Here is a 17,929-nt window from a genome sequence, read left to right as displayed (position 1 = left end):
TTCTGCTTGGTCGGGTTTCCTCTGTGAAAGAGAAAAATAAGACATTCTGGAAAGTGTTCCTTCTACTGTTGAAGTGAAAAGATGTGAGAATCTTAGGAACTAAATCCATCCTGGTGAAATGGAAGAAAGGTAGCTTCCTCTGAATCAAAAATAAAGAGTTAACAAGGACAATTAGACTTAGTGGGTATGAACTGATTCTGCCAACCATGGAGAGATGAGCTGGCCTTCTAGATTTCTAAGGTTCTTTGTTATATTGCTTCCTGGACCTAAGAGGGTAGAGGTACCTTAAAAAGTGGAGACAACTGCAGGCTCATCGGCCGACCCCTTCCTGAGCTGTGCTAGCAGAGGCAGTGCTTGTGAGCGGAGATGCAGCTTCATCAGCTGATTGCTCCAAGTTCAGGTTCCTGTGTTGAGCGGAGTGGTGGACATTCACTCATTCAGTACCTGAGCTAGAGAATTTCTCATTCCTTGAATCAAGCTCTTCATGCATTCAACTGAACTTCTCAGTTTTCTTTTCAGCATTCTGTTTTCCAATCTTCTGTCTTTTATTTCCCCCTTCATACTTGGGATCTGATTTTTGGATCTTCACACTTACAGCCAGAGTTAGGGTTTGCTGCAATGAATAAATATCTTAGAATTAAGACTTAATGATGAAATGAGTATGATTTCACCAAAATCTGGGAACACGTTTGTCAGCATTTTACTAACAGTACAGTGATTTGAAGAAACAGTGTTTAGCAGGAAATAGAGCCTTTCCTGCCACTTTTTAAGTTATATTACCTGTGACAAGCCATTTAACCTTTCCAATCATTCAGATCCCTTTTTCATTAAGTGAGGATCATTATTGCTACTTCATGAAAATGTAATAAAGATTAAATGTGATACTGTAGCAAAACACCTAGAATATAGATATTTACTGTCTGAGAACTGATATTGATATCAGTTTTGTATTATTGTTAATATTAATATTATATAGATTGACTCAGACATTATAAATCAACACTATTATAATCCTAAATCTCCCAATTCTGGTTTTCCCCTTTATAAAAGGCTGTAGCTAAGACACCTCAAAACTGAGCTTATTTGAGTCCTGAGGAATTTAGTGAATGAAGGGTTTACATGGAGGATTGCAGTTTCCAAAGAAACATTTCACAGAAGCAAGACAGGTACGTGTTACTTTTTGCCAAAGTCGCTCGGAGCCCTGTATGAGTTACAGTGTGGTAAAGGTGCAATAGCTCATCCTTCAGGCCTTTCAAGAATCAGAAATATGAAAACAATAGACATGTCTGAAGAAAGTTTCATCACTCAAACAGAAACTGTCATGTGTCTGGCAGAGTTCCAACTTGGCAGCCCATAGTTCACTAATGATAAACTTTACATTCAGACACGTCTGAAGACAGTCGAGGACTACAGAGGGACCTGATGGGGAACAGTTTGCATAAAGAACCAAGAGGCATCTTTGGTGGTGTTGTTTAGTCACTGTGATTCCACGGGCTGTAGCCCACCTGGCTCTTCTCTCCTTCACTATCTCCTGGAGTGTGCTCAGATTCATGCCCACTGAGTCGGTGATGTTATTTAACCATCTCATCCTCTGTTGCCCCCTTTTCCTTTTGCCTTCAATCTTTCCTAGCATCAGAGTCTTTTCCAATGAGTTGGCTCTTCATATCAGGTGGCCAAAGTATTGGAGCTTCAGCTTCAGCAACAGTCCTTCCTATGAATATTCAGGGTTGGTTTCCTTTAGGATTGACTGGTTTGATCTCCTTGCAGTCCAAGGGACTTTCAAGAGTCTTTTCCAGCACCACAATTCAAAAGCATCAATTCTTTGGCACTCAGCCTTCTTTATGGTCCAACTCAAGAGGTATCTTGGAATACAGTTTGTCTGGAAGGAAAGGAGAACTGGAGCACTCATAGCTGTTCCAAGCCAAGATGAACTTCACCGTAGAACATAAATGACATGAAAGGCCAAAGTAAGTAAATAATTACAATCACAAAATAATGATAACAATATTCTCCAGCTGAAAGAAAAATAATGGGCTTGCAAATTAAAAGTACACATCAGGCAGTATTAATGAGATGACACTAATCCCTTAACACAATTTCTTGTGATTCTTCATATACATTTTCCAGTAGGCGGTAGGCCTGTTTTAGTCATTTAAAAAAGCATGCTGTGACTTTTATTTATTTATTTTTCTACTTAATCTGTTTTATACCCAAAGGATTTGTGTTCCTTAGTGCGATAACCTGCAGAGATCAGCTATGGTTCCTTGAATAATTTATAAACATAGCTGGGATCTTGTCCGGTTTTTCTTTTACAGAATTCTTAAGGTGGCAGCCAAAATACCAGCGATCACCATAACCCCTACAGCAGCTCAGTGACATTCGCATTTGCACCATTATATTTAGTGCTTATAAAAACATGTCTCTGTGATCTGTGGAAATAACTTTTGAGGCATGGAGCACCCATTTAAAAGAGGGGAAACTTCAAAGAGCTTTAAAGAACTTGTCCAAGGTCACTCAAATAATGTCCCTAAGATCTGTGTCTTGGACTCTTCTTCATATTTCTTAGCTCTTTTCCTGGGAAGATTATAGCTTTTAAACTGAAACATTACCTGCGCACACCATTAGGAGAACATTTTTAAGTATTAGGATACAGTGTTACTCTTTACATCCTGGAGTTCATGTTTTTCTCCACAGTAAGGAGGATGAGGTTCTTACAAATTAGATCACAGTATTAGTTTTCCATTCTGTCTTCCTTATCTGCATGTTGATTTGACCCATCTCACTAATAACTAATCTTTATCAAGAACCCAGTCTGGGCCTTATACAACTCTAGACCACCAGATAAAGTCATAATAACTCCACATAATATATGCAGTAATATGATGAAACTTACGGCTGAGAGGTGTATGACCTCTATAAGTTATCACAGTTCATTAGAAGGTGGACTCATCTAGACCAAATCCCATATTCTTTCCCCTACTTACAAACCTTTCTCACTATCTTATTTCCTAGAACAGATAAGAAAATCCTGCAACTTGATGGCGTTTCACCGTTTCTGTCATACGTATAACTTTATCTGTTCATTTGTTCATTCCAAGTCTGGTACTAGTTGACAGCTAATATAAGCATCTCTCTTTCCGCATTTAGGGATACAGGAGAGCAGATGGGACAGTTAACTTGCTCAAAGTCACACAGCTTTTGGGGGGATAGAGATGGACTTAACATCAGATCTGTCTTAAATTCTGAGATGACTTCTCGTTTAGAGATCTTTCAAAGGTGTCAGACGGCAGGATCTCTGCGTTCTCCCTGTTCACTTTAAGCTTCTAGTCACCATGCCCTTATTTTGTTATTGGCAGTAAAAAGCATTGTTGTATGGTACTTTCTAATTTGATGATACATATCTCTTCTGTGTACTTAACTTTAGGTAAGCTCTTTCTCCTAAGTTCAGAGAGCATCTTTAGTGGAATAATAGGTGTCCTTCTCCACCTTCCTCAAAAGAAGACTAGCTAGAGTCATTAAAACTATTCTGCTGGGAAGCACTGCCAGGTAAAGAGGAAATTAGGAAAACATTAATGAGTATGTGTCAGATATTTACTTTTCTCCTTCAAAGGTCTTATTGATGTGATGGAGTATAAGCCCGACATGTTAGATAAGCTAGAAACAAAATACCAATTATCATGAATCGGGGCAAGTATTTGATCATATGAAATTAAACTGGATAAATTCTCCACCTATAAATCAAGCCTTTGTACAGAAAGGCATGTCTAGAGAGAGAGAGAGAGCTCACCTTGGTACTTACATGGCTTGGCCCAATCCCAGAATTTCTCATTCTGTAGATCTTGTCTGGGGCTAAAACTTTACCTCTTTAATTTTCTAACAAGATTCCAGATACTATTGGTGATGCTGGCTTTCCCAGGTGGCGCTAGTGGTAAAGAACCCACCTGCCAATGCAGGAGACTCAAGAAACTCGAGTTTAATCCTTGGGTCAGGAAGATCCCCTGGAGTAGGAAATAGCACCCCACTCCAGTATTCTTGTCTGGGAAATCCTATGGACAGAGGAGTCTGGTGGGCTACAGCCCAAGGGTTAGCAAAGAATCAGCCGCAACTGAGCACGCACACACGCAGCACTAATACTGGTAGGCGATGTTTATCAAGCCCTTGCCGTGTGTCAGGTGGTGTCCTAGAGTTTTGTATGAAATACTTCATTTAATCCTTCCAACAACTTATGAATGGAGAGAGTGAGTTAATCTCCAGTTTGAGGATGAATTTAAATTACCTGCCCAAGGTCACAGGGTTAATAACAATCCCTCCTATGAGGTGGGATTTGAACCCAATCAGAGAGACTCTCGAGACTGGACACTTGCTTGGGTTCTCTGGGGTTCAGTCACCCCACCTGAAATATGGAACTCAGAATTGTTAGGTGACCTTACAGGAAATGATACGTGTTTTTCATTTCCCTTTCACCTCCATCTTTACCATTTACTGACACTGACTTTCAGTAAGTCATTTAGAACTTTCAGCTTTCTAGACTTTAACCCTTTAACTGTGCTTTGACAAACTCATGTCATCTGTAAAGTGGAAGGATCGTACCCTTTACAAGTCTCCTGATTTATCTGAAACCCCTCTAGATAAGAGCTTTGAAGTGCAAAAAAAATAAAGAGCAACACTGAGGAAACTTTCTTATCATTTTTGCTGTCATTAATTCCTCATGATTTTCACAAATGTTCCAAAAGGCATCTGAGAACACACTGCTAATTGATAAAGTTATAGAACTCAGTTTCTGTAATAACCACTGTGATTTGTATAGTAGGTTTCTTTGGAGTCTTGACAAAGAATGTGGACCAAAATGTTCTCATGCAAGGTAGGAACAAAATCATGCCATTTAATGGATGGTTACTATTTGTAGACTCTCTGCTAAGAACTCATCCTTCCATTTAAGCTTCGCCATAGCTCTGTGAAATTTGATGTTATTTTTGTACTCATTTTTCACATAAGTAAATTGAGGTTTGGAATAGTTGAATAACTAGTCAAGATAAGTTATTAAATCTGTTGTTGAGTAGGAAATGAACCAAGCTGGCCTCCTAAGTCTGGCTATGTAAGCAAGTTACTTTTCTCAATTCGAACAAATCAAACTCAAATAAAATTTCTTTTCTTTCTTTTCCTTCTTTTATCCACTTAAAATGCCCTCATGTCTTTGGTACTTTCCACTCTTGGTTTATTTCAGGGCTGCGTGTGGCAAATCCAGGGGGAAATAAATCTTACTCTTTAATATCAGGGAACTTCTTAACTGATTTGTCATTCTGAGCTTGGCAACCAATTCTCCAATAAGGTCACATTTCATTCATTTCACATATCTATCTACAATGCCTCGAGGATTTCTTCAACCCCAAGTTTTATAAAGATAACTAAGACTTTGTCATCCACGTTCTGGGTTGAAGGCTCAATGTATCTTTTTACTTGGTTCATGTAAGCAAGGAAATATGCCCCACATCCTAAAGTTTCATGAGAGGATCTGATGCAAACATAAGAGTTCCTTCTTCTTGTGAATTTAGCAGAAACCTGGAGGCAGGGGATTGATCACTCAGGATAGGCATTTCCACACCTTCCAGCTGCATTGAATCACCTCTTTGTGTTTCACTCTCTCTCCCCTTGTGGGTCTCTTCTGGAATGTCACTGCCTCAGGATACACTTAGCCTTCCTCTCCACCTGCTCTCGTGGGCAATGCTCACCTTTAACTGGTTTTGTCACTGGAGGGTGTTTCCTCCAGCAACTCTAGTGCATGCCCATCTCCTGGCCTACATCTTAACTGGGATGCTGCGTGCACTCTAGGTAGAATTTTTGCTAGATCTGTCCGTCCATTGTCTTAGCATCTGACTGCTTCTTTCTATCTGCTGCTTTCTCTCCTGTGGAGTCTGTGAAGGAAGAGAGTATGACTTCAAGCAGGCAACCCAACTCCCAAATTTGGACCCAAATTCTTTCTTTGGAAATTAAAAATGGATTCAATGCAATTTAACAGATATTTATCGAGGGTTTATTATTAACAAGACTGAAGCTTCCCAAAGTGGAAGAATAACATTCAACAGGATTTTAGGTAAGACAGTTTTTGATGGGTAAGCTTTAAATTTTTAAAAAGTAATTCTGTTCACCTTTTTTCTTTAAATATATGGCTGGGACATCCAAACCTTAATTTTGCAAATATGGGCCATCTTGAGATACTTATGCAGACTGCCAGTATCACTAAGGCTGTCTAGCTTACTTGAGGATACAGCAAACACAGATAAGTAAGTGGATGGATGAGTGATATTTGAGGAAACCTGACCTAGACATTTGGATGCCAAGACACATGTGGAATGGTATTAACCCTCTTCTGACCCCATAGTGGTTTGTGGAGCTCTCCTATATACCAGTTTTGTGTGCACTCCAATTATCTGGATTCAAGACTAGATTCTTCCAATTTTCTTGCTGTGTACTTAGAACCAGTTATTTACCTTTTATGAGCCTCAGTCCAAAACATGAGGTTCTACAAGAAAAATACCCATTGTTCAAGGTTCTTTTAAAGATTGGATGAGAAAATACATGATCCTGAAAACTAAAAGACATTGATGAAACAAAGTGAAGAAGATGCAAATAAGTGGAAAGATATTCTGTGCTCATGGAATGGAGAATTAATATTGTTAAAATATCCATACTACCTACGCAATCTAGAGGAACCAGAGATCAAATTGCCAACATCCATTGGATCATCGAAAAAGTGAGAGAGTTCCAGAAAAACATAAATTTCTGCTTTATTGACTACGCTAAAGCCTTTGGCTGTAGGGATCACAAAGAACTGTGGAAAATTCTTCAAGAGATGGGAATACCAGACCACCTGACCTGACTCTTGAGAAACCTACATGCAGGTCAGGAAGAAACAGTTAGAACTGGACATGGAACAACAGACTGGCTCCAAATTGGGAAAGGAGTACGTCAAGGCTGTCTATTGTCACCCTGCTTATTTAACTTCTATGCAGAGTACATCATGAGAAACACTGGACTGGAAGAAGCACAAGCTGGAATCAAGATTGCTGGGAGAAATATCAATAACCTCAGATATTCAGATGACACCACCCTTATGGCAGAAAGTGAAGAAGAACTAAAGAGCCTCTTGATGAAAGTGAAAGAGGAGAGTGAAAAAGTTGGCTTAAAACTCAACCTTCAGAAAACTAAGATTGTGGCATCTGGTCCCATCACTTCATGGCAAATAGATGGGGAAACAATAGAAATAGTGACAGACTTTATTTTGAGGGGCTCCAAAATCACTGCAGGTGGTGACTGCAGCTATGAAATTCAAAGACGCTTACTCCTTAGAAGAAAAGCTACGACCAACCTAGACAGCATATTAAAATCAGAAACATTACTTCGCTGACTAAGGTCCATCTAGTCAAAGCTATGGTTTTTCCAGTAGTCATGCACGGATGTGATAGTTGGACCATAAAGAAAGCTGAGTGCTAAAGAACTGATGCTTCGGAACTGTGGTGTTAGAGAAGATTCTTGAGAGTCTCTTGGACTGCAAGGAGATCAACCAGTCTATCCTAAAGGAAATCAGTCCTGAATATTCATTGGAAGGACTGATGCTGAAGCTGAAACTACAATACTTTGGCCACCTGATGTGAAGAAATGACTCATTGAAAAAGACCCTGATGCTGGGGAAGACTGAAGGCAGGAGGAAAAGGGGATGACGGAAGATGAGATGGTTGGATGGCATCACCAACTCTATGGGCATGAGTCTGAGCAAACTCTGGGAGTTGGTGATGGACAGGAAGCCTGGCGTGCTGCAGTCCATGGGGTCTCAAAGAGTCAGAGAGGACTGAGCTGAACTAAAGGAACCTATAAATTCAATGCAATCCCTATCAAAATTCTGATGTTTTATTTATTTTTTTTTACAGAAATAGAAAATGGAATTCTAGAATTTATATGAAACCACAAAAGACTGAAAATAACCAAAGCAGACTTGGTGAATAACCAAGCTGAAGGCATCATATGTCCTGATTTCAAGCTATATTACAATACATGCATATATTTCTTATGCATGCATGCTAAGTCACTTCAGTCATATCTGACTCTTTTCGACCCCATGGACTGTAACCCACCAGGTTCCTCTGTCCATGGAATTTTCCAGACAAGAATACTGGAGTGGGTTGCCATTTCCTACTGCAAGGGATCTTCCCGACCCAGGGATCGAACCCACGTCTCTTGATTCTCCTACATTGGCAGGTTGATTCTTTACTATTAGTGCTACCTGGGAAGCCCATACAGTATGGTATCGGCATAAAAATTGACCCATAGATCGATGGAAAAGAATTTCTTGTTTAGTCACTAAGTCGCGTATGACTCTCCTGCAACGCCATGGCCTACAGTCCTCCAGGCTCCTCTGTCTAAGGGATTTCCCAGGCAAGAATACTGGAGGGGGTTGTCATTTCCTTCTCCAGGAGATCTTCCCACATGTATTGCATTTTCAGCTGGGTTCTTTACCACTGAGCCACCAGGGAAGCCCAGAAAAGAATAGAGAATTCAGAAATCACTCATGCACATATGATCAATCAGTTTTCAACGGAGGAGCAAAGAATATACAATCAAAAAAGAATAGTCTCTTCAATAAATGGTATGGGGAAAACTGGACAGCCACATGCAAAAGAATGAAACTAGACCACTATCTCAAAAGTGAGATATGCAAAAATTAACTCAAAGGGGATTGAAAGCTTGAATGTAAGACCTGAAACTGAAACATATGGGGTAACTTCCTTGATTTTGGTCTTGGCAGTGGTTTTTTTTGGATTTGACACCAAAAGCAAAGGCAGCAAAAGCAAAAATAAATACGTAGGACCACATTAAATTAAAGAGCTTCTGCTGAGTAAAGGAAATCATCAATAACAGGAAAAGCAAACTACCGAATGGGAGAAAATATTTGCAAACTGTATGTCTGACAAAAGGTTAACACATAAAGAATTTATACAACTCAATAGCAAACAACCCTAAGTAATCCAATTAAAAAATGGGCAAAGAACCAGAATAGACATTGTTCCAAAGAAGACATACAAATGACCAACAAATTCATATGTCAATTAATTCTACTGAGGGAATCCTTTCACAATATATATTTATGTGAAATTATCACATGTACAGTTTAAATATCTTAAAACTTTCTTTGTCAGTTATACCTCAATAAAAGCAAAAGAGATGAGACAATACATATCTTTAGCCTAAATGTTTTAAGGGCTTAATAAGTGCTGAACAGATATTTTCAGGGCAAAATACATATGATGCTCTTTTAGGTTTAATGAGGGGCTTCCTTGATGGCTCAGATGGTAAAGAATCTGCCTGCAATGCAGAAGAAACATGTTCGCTTCCTGGGTCAGGAAGATCCCCTGGAGAAGGGAATGGCAACGCAATCCAGCATTCTTGCCTGGAGAATTCCAAGGACAGAAGAGCCCGGCAGGCTTCAGTCCATGGGGTCTAAAAGAGACAGACATGACTGAATGGCTAACATTTTCACTTCAGTTCAGTTCAGTTGCTCAGTCGTGTCTGACTGCAACCCCATGAATCGCAGCACGCCAGGCCTCCCTGTCCATCACCAACTCCCGGAGTTCACTCAGACTTGTGTCCATTGAGTCAGTGATGCCATCCAGCCATCTCATCCTCTGTTGCCCCCTTCTCCTCCTGCCCCCAATCCCTCCCAGCATCAGAGTCTTTTCCAATGAGTCAACTCTTCAGCTTTAGCATCATTCCTTCCAAAGAAATCCCAGGGCTGATCTCCTTCAGAATGGACTGGTTGGATCTCCTTGCAGTCCAAGGGACTCTCAAGAGTCTTCTCCAACACCACAGTTCAAAAGCATCAATTCTTCAGCGCTCAGCCTTCTTCACAGTTCAACTCTCACATCCATACATGACCACAGGAAAAACCATAGCCTTGACTAGACGGACCTTAGTTGGCAAAGTAATGTCTCTGCTTTTGAATATATTATCTAGGTTGATCATAACTTTCCTTCCAAGGAGTAAGTGTCTTTTAATTTCATGGCTGCAGTTACCATCTGCAGTGATTTTGGAGCCCCCCAAAATGAAGTCTGACACTGTTTCCACTGTTTCCCCATCTATTTCCCATGAAGTGATGGGACCAGATGTCATGATCTTCGTTTTCTGAATGTTGAGCTTTAAGCCAACTTTTTCACTCTCCACTTTCACTTTCATCAAGAAGCTTTTTAGCTCCTCTTCACTTTCTGCCATAAGGGTGGTGTCATCTGCATATCCGAGGTTATTGATATTTCTCCCGGCAATCTTGATTCCAGCTTGTGCTTCTGCCAGCCCAGCATTTCTCATGATGTACTCTGCATAGAAGTTAAATAAGCAGGGTGACAATAGACAGCCTTGATGTACTTCTTTTCCTATCTGGAACCAGTCTGTTGTTCCATGTCCAGTTCTAACTGTTGCTTCCTGACCTGCATGTAGGTTTCTCAAGAGTCAGGTCAGGTGGTCTGGTATTCCCATCTCTTTCAGAATTTTCCACATTTATTGTGATCCATACAGTCAAAGGCTTTGGCATAGTCAATAAAGCAGAAGTTTTTCTGGAACTCTCTTGCTTTTTTGATGATCCAGCAGATGTTGGCAATTTGATCTATGGTTCCTCTGCCTTTTCTAAAACTAGCTTGAACATCAGGAAGTTCACGGTTCACATATTGCTGAAGTCTGGCTTGGAGAGTTTTGAGCATTACTTTACTAGCATGTGAGAGGAGTGCAATTGTGCAGTAGTTTGAGCATTCTTTAGCATTGCCTTTCTTTGGGATTGGAATGAAAACTGACCTTTTCCAGTCCTGTGGCCACTGCTGAGTTTTCAAAATTAGCTGGCATATTGAGTGCAGCACTTTCACAGCATCACCTTTCAGGATTTGAAACAGCTCAACTGGAATTCCATCACCTCCACTAGCTTTGTTCGTAGTGATGCTTTCTCAGGCCCACTTGACTTCACGTTCCAGGATGTCTGGCTCTAGGTGAGTGATCACACCATCATGATTATCTGGGTCGTGAAGATCTTCTTTGTACAGTTCTTCTGTGTATTCTTGCCACCTCTTCTTAATATCTTCTGCTTCTTTTAGGTCCATACTATTTCTGTCCTTTACCGAGCCCATCTTTGAATGAAATGTTCCCTTGGTTTCTCTAATTTTCTTGAAGGGTTCTCTAGTCTTTCCCATTCTGTTCTTTTCCTCTATTTCTTTGCATTGATTGCTGAAGGAGGCTTTATTATCTCTTCTTGCTATTCTCTGGAACTCTGCATTCAGATAGATGCTTATATCTTTCCTTTTCTCCTTTGCTTTTCACCTCTCTTCTTTTCACAGCTATTCATAAGGCCTCCCTAGACAGCCATTTTGCTTTTTTGCATTTCTTTTCCATGGGGATGGTCTTGATCCCTTTCTCCTGTACAATGTCACGAACCTCATTCCATAGTTCATCAGGCACTCTATCTATCAGATCTAGGCCCTTAAATCTGTTTCTCACTTCCACTATATAATCATAAGGGTTTTGATTTAGGTCATACCTGAATGATCTAGTGGTTTTCCCTACTTTCTTCAATTTAAGTCTGAATTTGGTAATAAGGAGTTCATGATGTGAGCCACAGTCAGCTCCTGGTCTTGTTTTTGTTGACTGTGTAGAGCTTCTCCATCTTTGGCTGCAAAGAATATAATCAATCTGATTTCAGTGTTGACCATCTGGTGATGCTCATGTGTAGAGTCTTCTCTTGTGTTGTTGGAAGAGAGTGTTTGCTATGACCAGTGCATTTTCTTGGCAAAACCCTATTAGTCTTTGCCCCGCTTCATTCCGTATGCCAAGGCCAAATTTGCCTGTTACTCCAGGTATTTCTGGACTTCCTAATTTTGCATTCCAGTCCCCTATAATGAAAACGACATCTTTCTCGGGTGTCAGTTCTAAAAGGTTTTGTAGGTCTTCTTAAAACCATTCAACTTCAGCTTCTTCAGCGTTACTGGTTGGGGCATAGACTTGGATTACTGTGATACTGAATGGTTTGCCTTGGAGACGAACAGAGATCATTCTGTCGTTTTTGAGATTGCATCCAAGTACTGCATTTCGGACTCTTGTTGACCATGATGGCTACTCCATTTCTTCTGAGGGATTCCTGCCTGCAGTAGTAGATATAATGGTCATGTGAGTTAAATTCACCCATTCCAGTCCATTTTAGTTCGCTGATTCCTAGAATCTCAACGTTAACTCTTGCCATCTCTTGTTTGACCGCCTCCAATTTGCCTTGATTCATGGAAACTGACATTTCAGGTTCCTATGCAATATTGCTCTTTACAGCATTGGACCTTGCTTCTGTCACCAGTCACATCCACAGCTGGGTATTGTTTTTGCTTTGGCTTCATCCCTTCATTCTTTCTGGAGTTATTTCTCCACTGATCTCCAGTAGCATATTGTGCACCTACTGACCTGGGGAGTTCCTCTTTCAGTATCCTATCATTTTGCCTTTTCATACTGTTCATGGGGTTCTCAAGGCAAGAATACTGAAGTGGTTTGCCATTCCCTTCTCCTTCACTTAGGTTTAATAAAACCAAAAACCACATTTCAGAGTCTTGGAAAGTGGAGAGGGACTTCAAGTGTTCTGACTAAACCGGTGTGTCAGCTGAGGCTGAGGGAGGTGACTTTAGTTGTTTGTGGTCCTAGGGGTGCGCAGAGCCCTGATAGAGTCATATCTTCTGGCTCCATGTCCAGAGATCTTCCCATGGCCCTAGTTATCTTCTGAACCAAACTTGTGTGATTGCTCTCACTGATAATCTGATTTCTATTCAATTACTTAAATGCTGCATGCTCCAGCCCAGAGCCTCTTAAAAATATCTGATTGTAACAATCCCAAGAACCACAAGTTTAGTCAAAGGTAAATCCTGGCTTGCTATATACCTTTGTTCTCATACACCTCAGAGGCACTTGTACAAATACATTTCAAAAAAGAAAAGGAACTGGGGACATTTCCTCTTCTCCTCCCAAGGTAATTAAACAATGAAAGAACCTTTTATAAATGTCACAGTGGTGCTTTTTATCAAGGCCATCAGTGTCACAATATGTTACCTTATTTATTATTTCCTTTTTTTCTGTCCTGGGGCAGAGGGTCCTGTTGGCATATCCTCAGTGTGTATCTGTGAGTTTTTACATTTAATTGGACCAGTCGTCGCCATTACATTGTTCCCGAGGTGTTTCTTGCAGTTGGTTTTTAAAATGGGAAAACTTGTTTTTCCTTTGTAAAGAGTTTGAAACTAGGGCTTCCCAGGTAGCTCAGATGGTAAAGAATCTGCCTGCAGTGTGGGAGACCCAGGTTCGATCCCTGAGTTGGGAAGATCCCCGGGAGAAGGGAATGGCAACCCACTCCAGTATTCTTCCCTGGAGAATTCCATGGAAAGAGAAGCCTGGCAGGTTATAGTCCATGCGGTTGCAAAGACTCAGACACAACTGAGTGACTACCACACGCGCACACACACACACACACACACACACACACATACACACACACACACACACACACACACACACACACACAGAGTTTGATGCTGGGAGCCAGCGTGAGGAATTCCACCCGTGACAAGGTCATGCGGCAGAGCTCTGATGGCAAGGCTAATCAGACCTCAGGTTTTCCCCCTGAAATTTCCTGAGCATCCACCCCCCAAAAAATAAGAATCTGCCTGCTTTTCCACTCTTCTAATATTATCTGGAAAAAGTCAAATCAGGGCTTTAGCCTTCTGCATTTGAAAGGGATGTTTCAGTTAAACCCCTCTGATAGCTCTCTAGCTTGTCTAACAGGTTCCCCCGGACGTTCTTACAGCTTGTGAATTGCTTACAGCCCCCAACTGCGAGAGGCACAAAGCTTAAAAGCATCTTAAAGATACAGAGCCTTTTCTAAAGAGCTAAAAATCATATTGGTGACGGGTTTTCACTGTTGACTCAATGATTGCCGCCAGGCCTCCATATTCTTTATCTTTTAGGCACCTGGGAGGAGGTTAATCAATGTAATCGGGGTATAGAAAAAGATATATAGTAGTTTTGATGTTAGCAACACTAGACTTTTGAGTTACTTTTCTTTTGTTATAAATCACTGTACTCCTTTTACTTGTTATAAATTGCTGTATCTTTGCTCTGTAAGAATGTAACTTTTTTTAGTGCTTTCTGAGAATGGCACCAGACTTTGGGAAGATCGACACAAATAAGTCTTCTAGTTAACAAACCCTTATCAGAAAAAAGGCTGTAAAATGTTCAGTTCAGTTCAGTTGCTCAGTCGTGTCCGACTCTTTGCGACCCCATGAATCGCAGCACGCCAGGCCTCCCTGTCCATCACCATCCCCCGGAGTTCACTCAGACTCATGCCCATTGAGTCGGTGATGCCATCCACCCATCTCATGCTCGGTCGTCCCTTTCTGCTACTGCCCCCAATCCCTCCCTTTTTGGCCAGAAGATGATGTAAATCACCTAAGACTTGTGTATACAATTAGGTATGCAGAGAGAAAAGCCTGGTTTTGATAAGAGTCTGGACTGCTAACTCTGCATAACTTTGTGTTACCCATTGATCTCCATGTTTTATCAAAAGTATAAAAAGCCTTCTGAACCATAAAGGATGGACCAGTTTCTTGGACTAGTCTCTTGGCCTAGTTTCTTGGGAATCTTGCTCCCCCCCACCCCTCTCTTTTTCTCCCTCTCCCTCCCTCTCCTCTTTACTCTAATTTCAGGCTGAATTTCCATCTGGATCGGGGCGGCTCACCAAGTCTACTTACTTGCCCTGGCTTTTAAGACCCGTGCGAAAGGGAGCCTAAGTCGGGGCACCCTTCGATATTTCAAGTGGGCGCCAGTGGCCCAAAGTAGATGGTGCAAGCTCCTTGTCTGGAACTTTATTGGCCTTCCCCATAAGCCAAGTTATTCAGTCTTCTTTCTCCACTTAATTTTCCTACTACACTATTTCTACCTAATCTAATCTTATATTAATAAATAAATAAGTTTTTTCCTCGCTGACTCCGTCCACACTTCGAATTCCCTGGATCCACCGGGGCTGGACCCTGGCAGTTTGAAATGTGTCCCTGCTCAAGGCTTTACTTTTTCAGATGTTGGGACAGTGTTTGCACAAGGTCCCAAAGTTCATGAAAGAGAAGGCATGTGACACTTAACAGTGGAATTGAGCTGCAGGAAAAGATGTGAGCAATAGAAAAGATAGAGTTGGGATTTTTAAGACGTACAAAAGCTGGACCTCATTATTCAGAGTAGCCATGGCTTCTACAGACTCTGTCACAGGAATGGAAAATCCTGAGAGCCCCAGGCTCCTTGACTGGCAAATGGTCTTAGGGTTGACACACGGCACAGTCCTTACCTTTCATTTTTCATATACTTTCTGTACTTAGACAAGTTCATCAAGGTGAATGTTTTCAGTAAAATCTGATCACCACTTTTTATTAGCCTAGCAAACTTGGGCAAGTAACTAAAGCTCTATAAACCTGTTTTCTCATCTGTAAAATGGGCCAATAGCACCTACCTTAAAGAGTTGCTGTATGTGATTATATAAGCATCCTTATGTCATCTATGTCTAATTAACTTTACAGAGTTTGAAATCTTACAGAGTTTGCTCTCTGACATCAAAAAATGAAATCAGCTATCAAAAGAATATCCTGGAAAAAAAAATCCTGAAATTTATATTCTTAGACAACATAATTAATCTGTGGGTCAAAGAAGAATTCACAGGAGAAACTAAAAAACACTTTTTGTCAAATGAATGATAATGCTAGCAAGATATATCAAAATTTATGCACTGTAGCTAATCAGTGGTTAAAGAAAAACTGTTAACTTTAAATGTTTATATTTGAATAGTAGAAAGGTTTGAAAAAATCAATGTATTTTTCTTAACTGTATCAATGTAATATTTTGTTTATAATACCGTGCTGTAAAATTTTAAGATGTTACCCTTGGGGGGAAGTGGATAAAGCGTACAAGGGATTCTTCAGTACTATTTCTTGAAACTGTGTATGAATGATCTCCAAATAAAAAATTTAATTAAAAAAAGGCAAAGGGTAAGACCTGGCAAGCTATGGACCACGGGCCAAACCCTATTCACTTTGTGAATAACCCACAAACTAAGAATGTTTTTAATATTCTTAAGAGTTGTTTAAAAAACAAGAATAGACAGAGACCATATGTGGCTCTCTAAGCCTAACATGTTTACTAACTGGTCTTTCCAGAAAGCATTTGCTAACCTTTGATCTAGGCAGTTTCTGTTCTTTTCTGAAGTGTAAACTTCCTACAATCCACCCCTTCAGAAATTAAAAAATAAAACCTCTGCACAGAAAGCAATAACAGTCACTTTAGGACTTTTAAAAGGAAACAAAAGTGGGCAAATTGTGGAGGAGAGCTGAAACTTACAAGAGTGACTCACACTGGGCTGTTTTCCAGTGTATTTTTGTTTATTTTTGTCTTTGATGAGTGAGTCCCTGTTACAAGTTGTATGGCAATGTTAACTAAGACTTAGGTAAAAACTGTCACCTGTTTCAGTTAGACATCTGATTAGGTGTAAACTTTCATTAAAAAAATATTTTATTAGCGCATATTGCTTTAAAATGTTGTGTTAGTTTCTGCTACACAGCAAAGTGAATCAGCAGCCCATACACGTATGTCCCCTCCCCTTTTTTGAATTTCTTTTCCATGTAGGTCATCACAGAGCACTGAGTAGAGTATCCTGTGTTACAGAATAGGCTCTCATTAGTTATCTATTTTATACATAATATCAATAGCGGTATATATGTCAATCCCAATTAGACTTTCTTTCTGTCTAGGGAAACCAGAAAAAAGGAGATCCTGTAGACCAGAAGATGAGGTGAAAAATTACAGTGAGAAAACTGGAAAGGAAATCACTGTTTTCTCCAAAGTTTAGAAGATTTTTAATAGTAGCTTTTTCTTGAATAAATGCTTCTTGATTTGATTTACCTTTTGGTCAATTTCCAGAGTCCTGACGAAATTGTTTTGGTCAATTTTATCTAGTTTTACTGTTCATTTTTGGAGACAGGATTTGCTAATAAGCCCTGGTCTCAGCCATTCCAGAACACTTAACCATAGAAAGAAAAAATCTTTGAGGGGAGAATTTAAAGTAAAGATATCCTTACTTGCTACTAAAGTGAAGAAAGGTACTAAAGATAGCATTAACATATTATTATGTTGGATTGTTTTCAAAAGAGAAAAAAAATTAGACAACTTGATTCAGGAACACAGGGGAAAACAGTGCCTGAGAGAATGTCATTATGCAACTTGAAGAAAGGAGGCCATCAAACTGAGCATTTAATGAATGATTTTAGAGTCTAAGCAATGAAAGTAATTAACGTAAAGGAAATGCATTTTGGATTTCAGCACATTGATTTTTGTGATCCCCCTGAGTTCTTTCAGATCTGTTGACTGTTTCTGTGCACCAACAATTCCTGATTAAAAAGGGCTAAATGATTCAAGTAGAAATTGCACTTTTAAAACCATCTATATAACTTTTGTCTATTTTCATCGTGTTCATCTCGCTCTTTGATCATATAAGTGGAAAGGTAATAATGAAATTGTGTGCAATGAAAAATTATGCTTAGAATGAATTGGTTACAAACCAGGAATTTATGAGGGCAAATGAAAGAACTGTGGTTCTTTAATTTTGAATTATGACTGTGGGGAAAAGATTGAGGGTTGGAGAGATCCACTTACTCTTTCATTCATGTAGCAAATATTTATTAAGCTCTTACGAAGAGCCATGAACAACTGGGGATACAGTGGAGGGTAAAAAAGACAGAATTCCCTGCCTTCTTGGATTTGATATTTTCCTAGGGCAAGGCAGTAAATTATATCATATGCTGGAGAGTATCAGTTTTATGGTCAAACATCCTAAAGGAAA

The sequence above is a fragment of the Capricornis sumatraensis genome, chromosome 11 (genome assembly GCF_032405125.1).
Source record: "Capricornis sumatraensis isolate serow.1 chromosome 11, serow.2, whole genome shotgun sequence".
NCBI classification, from domain to species: Eukaryota; Metazoa; Chordata; class Mammalia; order Artiodactyla; family Bovidae; genus Capricornis; species Capricornis sumatraensis.
This window is presented reverse-complemented; position numbering follows the sequence as displayed.